The following is a 7,703-nucleotide window of genomic DNA, read 5'->3' on the forward strand; positions in this document are numbered from 1 at the left end:
GTGAACATTTTACTTTGAATCATAAGATACTATAGTAAGAACACTAAGAATAACCTTTTTGTAGCCTTTATTGATCTCTCCATTTCTTTTGACTATATGAATCAACATAGATTGTGGGCGAAACTACAAAGCTCCAGAATTGGCCACAGACTTTTGGTAATACAAAAATTATACAGTAATATAGAAATGAGGGTTAGAGTTGGTTTATAAGGTGGTATGGCAGAAGCCTTTGAAACACTGTGAGGAGTGAAACAAGGATGCTTATTAGCTACCACAGTTACCTTTATTAAACTCTCATTCCTCACTAATCAGGAACAGAAATATTATCTTGATGTATGCAGATGATTTCATACTTATATCTCTTCCCTGCTTGGGGCTTAAAAATATTTTTGATCCATTTAGTATATCTGCAAACCGGAAGGTCTATCTATAATTCCAAAACTATGATTGTGAGTTTTCTCAGACACAGCCCGATGTATAAATGGAGTTCAGATCAGCAAATTATAGAACAAACTTGTTCATTTATGTATTTGGAGAGAGATTTCTGAAACCCTTGTTGACATATGGCAGCAGGACCGCCCTGGCAGAAATTGTTCAACTTCTCTTGAGTGACACTAATAGTTTTGTGACACATAACGCTGGCTCTTTCGGCTGTAAAACAGCTGAAGCGGCCATAAAAAAAGACTAGAGAGTTGGATTATACTGCTACAAATGGTTTTGGAGATTTGGAGGTTTAATCTGAAGTTGAGTTAACTGATGGTTCTTCTGATTTTTTCCTCTTCCTTATATCATTTGACATTTGCTACTATTTGGGACACGGGTGGCGCTCATAGCTGTCAACTTACAGATCTGAAAATAAGGGACCAGCAACCTCGAAAATAAGGGATCAGCAGCCAAAGTAAGGGATTTTCTTGGTGCAGGTATGTTCAACTTCTGAGCCCCTCCGAGCCAAAGGCAGAAAGCCCAGCCAGCAGCCAAACGAAGCCTCAAGCGGTGGTTCCCACAGCGCAGCAACCCGGCAAAGGGGATGCAGCAAGGAAAACCACCATCACCTCTCCGCTGGGAAGCGCTGAGCAAAGGCGAGTCCCCAGGCAACGTGGCCGATTTTATCAGCACAAGGCATGCAAGCTCCACCCCCCAGTCGTTCTTAGACTCCTTATTGGGTGAGCAACGCAGCCAAGCAACACAGTTGGAGCCTCCCTCCTCCCTGGCCGGCAGGGAGGGAGGGAGAGGAGCTGCTTCCTTTGTAACCTGGGAAATTTAAGGGACATCATCAATAAAGGACAGCAGCGGGACACAGCGCTGGGATAAGGGAGTTTCCCGCCAAATAAGGGACGGTTGACAGTTATGGTGGTGCTGTGGTCTAAACCACAGAGCCTAGGGCTTGCTGATCAGAAGGTTGGTGGTTCGAATCCCTGCAAAGGGGTGAGCTCCTGTTGTTCAGTCCCAGCTCCTGCCCACCTAGCAGTTTGAAAGCACGTCAAAGTTCAAGTAGATAAATAGGTACTGCTCCGGCGGGAAGGAAAACAGCGTTTCCGTGCACTGCTTTGGTTTGCCAGAAGCAGCTTAGTCATGCTGGCCACATGACTCGGAAGCTGTCTGTGGACAAACACCGGCTCCCTTGGCCTATAGAGAGAGATGAGCGCGCAACCCCAGAGTTGTCTGTGACTGGACCTAACGGTCAGGGGTACCTTTACCTTTACCTTTACTATTAAGTTTGTATTTTGGTATATGGTGATTATCATGGCCATTGGCTAGCAGCTGGATGACAAGTTCTGGGCTAAGCCACCATATTAAACAGATGATGTCAACCCCCCTCCCCAATTTTGTTAATGCTCTATAACCCAGCTTCCTTCTGAATTCTCATTTCAGTAGTATATCTTATGCTCCTTTGTAACTCTTGTGTCTTTCACTTCATCTATCCATGTCAAACCACTGATATTTTGCCTACAAAATTTTTATAGTCTTGACTTTTTATTGCTGTTACTGCTTTTTAATAACTACCTGCTGCAGGTATCTTTCCACAATGTGTCAAACACACTTTGTTTAGTAGCAGCCCTTTAGATTTATGCAGAGTAATTTCTGAAGCCACTTGACAATTCATTCACTGTTTTGGGAAGGAGAGATGCTGGTAATGATAACTTTCCTGGCTGTAGGAAGATGTGTCTGATTATATTGGCAATAGACTAATCGTGGCAATTTTTGTTGCTGAAAAAATCATTCTCAGCAAAAATATGGCTCTCTTCTCTTTGCAAGAAAGTGTTATGGGCATTTTATGCTGCAAACGCATAAAATTGTCAAAGTGAGGTCTGAAAATATTCCATCTGTGGAGAAAAAAAGCATGCATAACGGAGACTTTTTCCATGTAGAAAGAGCAATCATACCTGTTTTCCACATAAATAACGACAGCAGCAGTTCAAGGCTCTTGGGGCAACTAAACAGCCATAAAAGTGTCATGTGTGCAAAAGGATGCCATAAATATTTACTATACTTACAGAGAGAAGAATCTCATAGGTAAGCTGGTCCCAAGTTTTTAAGGGAGAGATGAACTTATTCCCTCTCATTTCTCTGGACAGAACTGTTTGTTTGTTTGTTTGTTTGTTTGCTTGTTTGTTTATCCAAATGGCCCCCAATGCATTAAATTATTAAAGACCTCCCGATGTTTGAGACTACCTTTTCTGTTTTGCCATAAGCCCTCTGTTAGCCTTAAAGGTGCCATGAGACTAATTTTTCATGTGTTTGCTACAATAGAGTAATACAGCTACCCATCCAGACTTCCTCTAATGCTATTCATAGCCATTCACACATCTGAAATAGTGGGAAACCCAATCAGTCCTTCCCACCAAAACCATGAGTCATACCAAATTGTTCTGCTTACTTTCAGAACATTGCTCACTGAGAAAATTCTTTTAATTAGCACCAAGCAATCTTTTCAAGGAAGAGTTTTGTTGGCTATATAAATAAAAATACTTGACTACAAAACCAAACTTAATGCACACACAAAAATGGAAAATATGGAATAAAACCTTTTAAAAAATCTATTCCTATTGGTAAAATTGTATGGAACATTAGCTTAATTTGGGAGGGAAGATCCGTACTGTATAGGCTTCTCTCCCAACATGTTATTTTTCAGTGCCAGTAAGCTATTTTTGTTTTGTTTTGTTTTGTTTTTTCAAAGAAAATGAAACTCTTTACTACTTCATTCAGCTGTTCTTATAAACAGACCCTCAGGATGGGGAATTCTGAGAGGGATTGCGGTTGTTGAAATTTTTCTTTCTTTCTGGTTTTCCTGGACTCTACTTCCGACTGCAGGATTCCAGGTATGTCCAGGAAATTCCAGACGTATGGCAACCCTAATTGTTGTTAGTGGCACCAGTTAGGCCTTGCTCCCAAATGCCTTTTGAGGAAAAATGCTTCAAGACGGAATATTCAGAACAAGTCTGGCAACCCCACACCCTCCGACATTTCTTTGATGAAAATAGGGGCATCCTAAGGAAAAGCAGGACAGTCCGGGATCAAATCAGAAACCAGGATGTCTTCTGTAAATCCGGGACTGTCCCAGGGAAGTAGGGACACTTGGAGGGTCTGCAAGCTTTGGAACTCTGCAATAATGGGAGAAAAGCCTCAGCGCCTAGGGCTTGCCGATCGAAAGGTCGGCGGTTCGAATCCCCGCGGCGGGGTGCGCTCCCGCTGCTCGGTCCCAGCGCCTGCCAACCTAGCAGTTCGAAAGCACCTCCGGGTGCAAGTAGATAAATAGGGACCGCTTACCAGCGGGAAGGTAAACGGCGTTTCCGTGTGCGGCTCTGGCTCGCCAGAGCAGCGATGTCACGCTGGCCACGTGACCCGGAAGTGTCTCCGGACAGCGCTGGCCCCTGGCCTCTTAAGTGAGATGGGCGCACAACCCCAGAGTCTGTCAAGACCGTCCCGTACGGGCAGGGGTACCTTTACCTTTTTAACATGCCACCTTAAGGCACTAAGAAGCCCAAAGGAAGACATACTCATTCTCAACAATCTGGATTGATTTTATTTCTTTTGTTAAGCAGGAAGATTGTGAGATACGTAGAACAGGATTACAGTGGTACCTCGGGTTAAGTACTTAATTCATTCCGGAGGTCCGTACTTAACCTGAAAGTGTTCTTAACCTGAAGCACCACTTTAGCTAATGGGGCCTCCTGCTGCTGCCACACCGCCGCTGCACGATTTCTGTTCTCATCCTGAAGCAAAGTTCTTAACCTGAAGCTCTATTTCTGGGTTAGCGGAGTCTGTAACCTGAAGCGTATGTAACCCGAGGTACCACTGTATAAATGTTGAGTGACAAAGAGGGGGAGAAAGGAAGATGGTGAGACACAACAGACCCAGGAATACATAGTTATGAGACTCATAAAAAGGTTCATTCAAAGTTATAACAGCAGTTTTACTGCATTTTAAAACCATTTTAATTCCATTGCCTACCCTAGGCTACAGAATGTAATCAACCGGTAGTTGTAAATGCATTATTAAATAGATGCACAGAGTGTCAGTAACTATTAAAAATGCATCTATGAAACACAAGCAAATATAAATGAACTGGCACAGAAATACTAAGCCTGCAATTGTGTGAACTGCATCCTCTTCCAGACAGAAAATAGACCCATGAATTTTTAAAGGGCTGACAGCGTTTCCATGCTCTCTAGCATTTTATTTGCTGAGGAACAGATGTGGAAATACATTACTCACATATGTCCGTCCAGGAATCATGCACAAGCTCCAGATGTATTCCATCTCCACCCTCATGTCTTTTTGATGTCCAACGCTGGGTATCAACAACATTGCTAGTACTAGTCATTTGGCTTTATTTAGAAGCTGGTCAAGGGCTGAACTGGATGTTATACAAGAGGTGGCGTTTCCACCACTACATGTTTCATTCTTTTCTCTTCTTGGTTATGCATATATCTAAATTGGATGAAAATTCATTTTTTCAGTTTGGAGTTTTGGGAATGAAATTTGTCATCTGTTTATTTCACGAGACATTTGCACTCTGAACACTGCCCTGATGTTTTTATCTATGTTTTACATTTATTTATGTTTTACATCCGTTAAATGCGTTGTAAACTTCATACAGGGAAATCCTGTTGGCAAAAAACGGGACTCCACAACGTTATCTGGTGTCACAGTGTTATAATGCATATAAAGCGTTTTATCTTTACAAATGTAGCTGAGTCCAAGGACATGACTTATGCTATAGTGAACATGGAAAACCCTCAATACTGCTTGCTAAGCAGGAATATTTTTTGTTAGTTAATTGAATTTTATTATGTTTTGAGAAGGCTATGTCTTGGAAAAGGGATGCAGGTGGCGCTGTGGGTTAAACCACAGAGCCTAGGACTTGCCGATCAGAAGGTCGGCGGTTCGAATCCCCGTGACGGGGTGAGCTCCCGTTGCACGGTCCCTGCTCCTGCCAACCTAGCAGTTCAAAAGCACGTCAAAGTACAAGTAGATAAATAGGTACCGCTCCGGCGGGAAGGTAAATGGCGTTTCCGTGCACTGCTCTGGTTCGCCAGAAGCAGCTTAGTCATGCTGGCCACATGACCCGGAAGCTGTACGCTGGTTCCCTCGGCCAATAAAGCGAAATGAGCGCCGCAACCCCAGAGTCATCCACGACTGGACCTAATGGTCAGGGGTCCCTTTACCTTTACCTATGCCTTGGACACTGAAATTTCTTTCTTTCTTTCTTTCTTTCTTTCTTTCTTTCTTTCTTTCATAGCCACCATTCTGCCCAAAGGCTATCAGGGCGGCCAACACATCGATAAAAATATAATTAAAAACATTATACAACAGGCCCACAAATGTTGCCCTAATTTGTTTATTAAGTTTGAAAAGTCATATTCTCTCAGCCAGTGATTTCAAGGTTGCCAGGAACAGTATCTTTCAGCCGTGGTAAACTTGGTAAATGTTTTAAAATTCCTTCTTTATAGTTAAATAATAGGGGAGACAAACACACCTCAGAAGGGAGGGCATTCTATAACCAGGGAACCAGCACTGAAAGGCTCTGACAAGAGTCAATGCCAAACTGGTATCACCACCGCCTGCCAACTGTAGGGTTCGAAATTCAATGCAGAAATAAAGGGGGGGGAAATGCTTGAAAAAGAAGAAATCATATGATTTAGAAGCACACGTATTCACATTCAACTCAGAATGCCTATTAAGTGGCTAAGCAAGTCAAGTCAAGTTAAAAATAAAGGTTGCAATTCCCCCCCCCAAAAGCAGGCTTATGTGTATTTCATAGGATTGCCAACTTTTATGGGTTGATCGGGTGGCATTAGCAGGGGGTTCCTATGCCCCTATAATCACCCCAGCTGATTTCTGCAGGTTGCATAATTGTTAAATGCATAGGAGCAAGCCTTTCAAGTCAGTTGGCAAGCCTAGCCTTTAATGGCATCAACGAAAAAGAGGAAATTCAACAGGTTAAAGCACACACAGCCACCCCCAAATTTCCCTTCCTCTCATGCTTGTTTCTGAAGGCACTTCAGAAGCTTCCTGTCACAAATCCACCTACTGAATAAAAAACTATTTTCATTCATCTGCTGTGGGTTTTTTTTTCTTTTCTGTCTCCTTTCAGGCCTAACTTCTAATCTCTGGGTCTACCTAAATTACGAGGCTGAGGCCTGGTCTATCAGATCGTTGCCTGGAAACCATTGCTCAGCAACAGCAGAATAAGCATGTCCATTGACTAACATTCACCAGAAAAATAAATAAATCCCTTTTAAATAAAAGCTTCCAACGAGTTACACAACTGATGGGCAAAAGTAAATACTGGCTTTCCCCCTTTAACTACAACCCATTTCCCAAAACGCATGGTACGAAATGGATAATTTTCCCATAATCTTTTTCTCCCTGCACCTGTCAACATGCCCAAGTCTCTCATCAAATGTTAAACTCATTCCAAAGAAGCAATTTTGAAAATATTTTCTAACCCATGTGTGACATACCACCCACAAAGCTTCTTTTCCTGCACTGCCAAGTTTCAAGCCAATCCATTGACTGATTGCAAACTTGTCATCTTATTTGTTTATTAAATTTATAATCTGCCATTCCTCTCAAAGGAAATCCAGAATCTCGTTCTCATTGGAATGCCGAGAAAGTGGTTCAACCAACCCCATTAATAACAGGCCCACAAATGTGGCCCTAAGATGAGTTAATTAAATGGAATAAATACATCTCAGTACCTCTTCTCCCTCCTCCAGTTCTTGACCCAGAAAGCTGTCTAAAGACAAACGCCAGGGCGAGGTGAAGTGTTAAGTTGTGGGTGAACATATCAGATGACACAGCGATTCTTCAAACAGCTCTTGTTTATTCAGAGGCCAGAACAGAACTGACTGAAGGGCTCAGTCAGCCTGCTTATATAGAGTAGCAACTTTCTAAAACTATCCAATCACTGAACGTCACTTTCGATCCTTCATTTGCATAAAAACTATCCAATCACTGAACATCACTTTTGATCCTTCATTTGCATAACTATCTACAGTATCCCCCTGCTGGCCCAGGGTGAGAACTTCAGTATATAACACGAAGGGTTTCAGGGATGGCCAAGCGTGGCTATTGGATGACTATGTGAAAAATCGAGATGGCTGTCCCAAGATCGTCAATCTGGGCAGCTCAAAAACAGATTTCTTCTATGAGCGAAAGAAGTATGGCTTTAAGAAAAGGTGATCCCATCTCCACCA

The 7,703-nt window shown here is 42.5% G+C and overlaps 1 long non-coding RNA gene across 2 annotated transcripts; it reads right to left on the reverse strand.

The window, feature by feature from the left end:
- Positions 1-4,815: 4,815 nt before the first annotated feature.
- Positions 4,816-7,276, reverse strand: LOC307206603. Of its 2 annotated transcripts, XR_013834405.1 has the most exons (3): positions 7,206-7,276; positions 5,981-6,072; positions 4,816-4,932 (listed from the first exon to the last, which is right to left on the reverse strand). It is a non-coding gene; the product is annotated as an uncharacterized lncRNA (long non-coding RNA). The 2 variants fall into 2 exon arrangements; XR_013834406.1 differs by lacking the exon at positions 7,206-7,276 and having other exon boundaries at positions 5,981-6,604.
- Positions 7,277-7,703: the final 427 nt, after the last annotated feature.

This window comes from Podarcis cretensis (genome assembly GCF_951804945.1).
Source record: "Podarcis cretensis genome assembly, chromosome: 17".
NCBI classification, from domain to species: domain Eukaryota; kingdom Metazoa; phylum Chordata; class Lepidosauria; order Squamata; family Lacertidae; genus Podarcis; species Podarcis cretensis.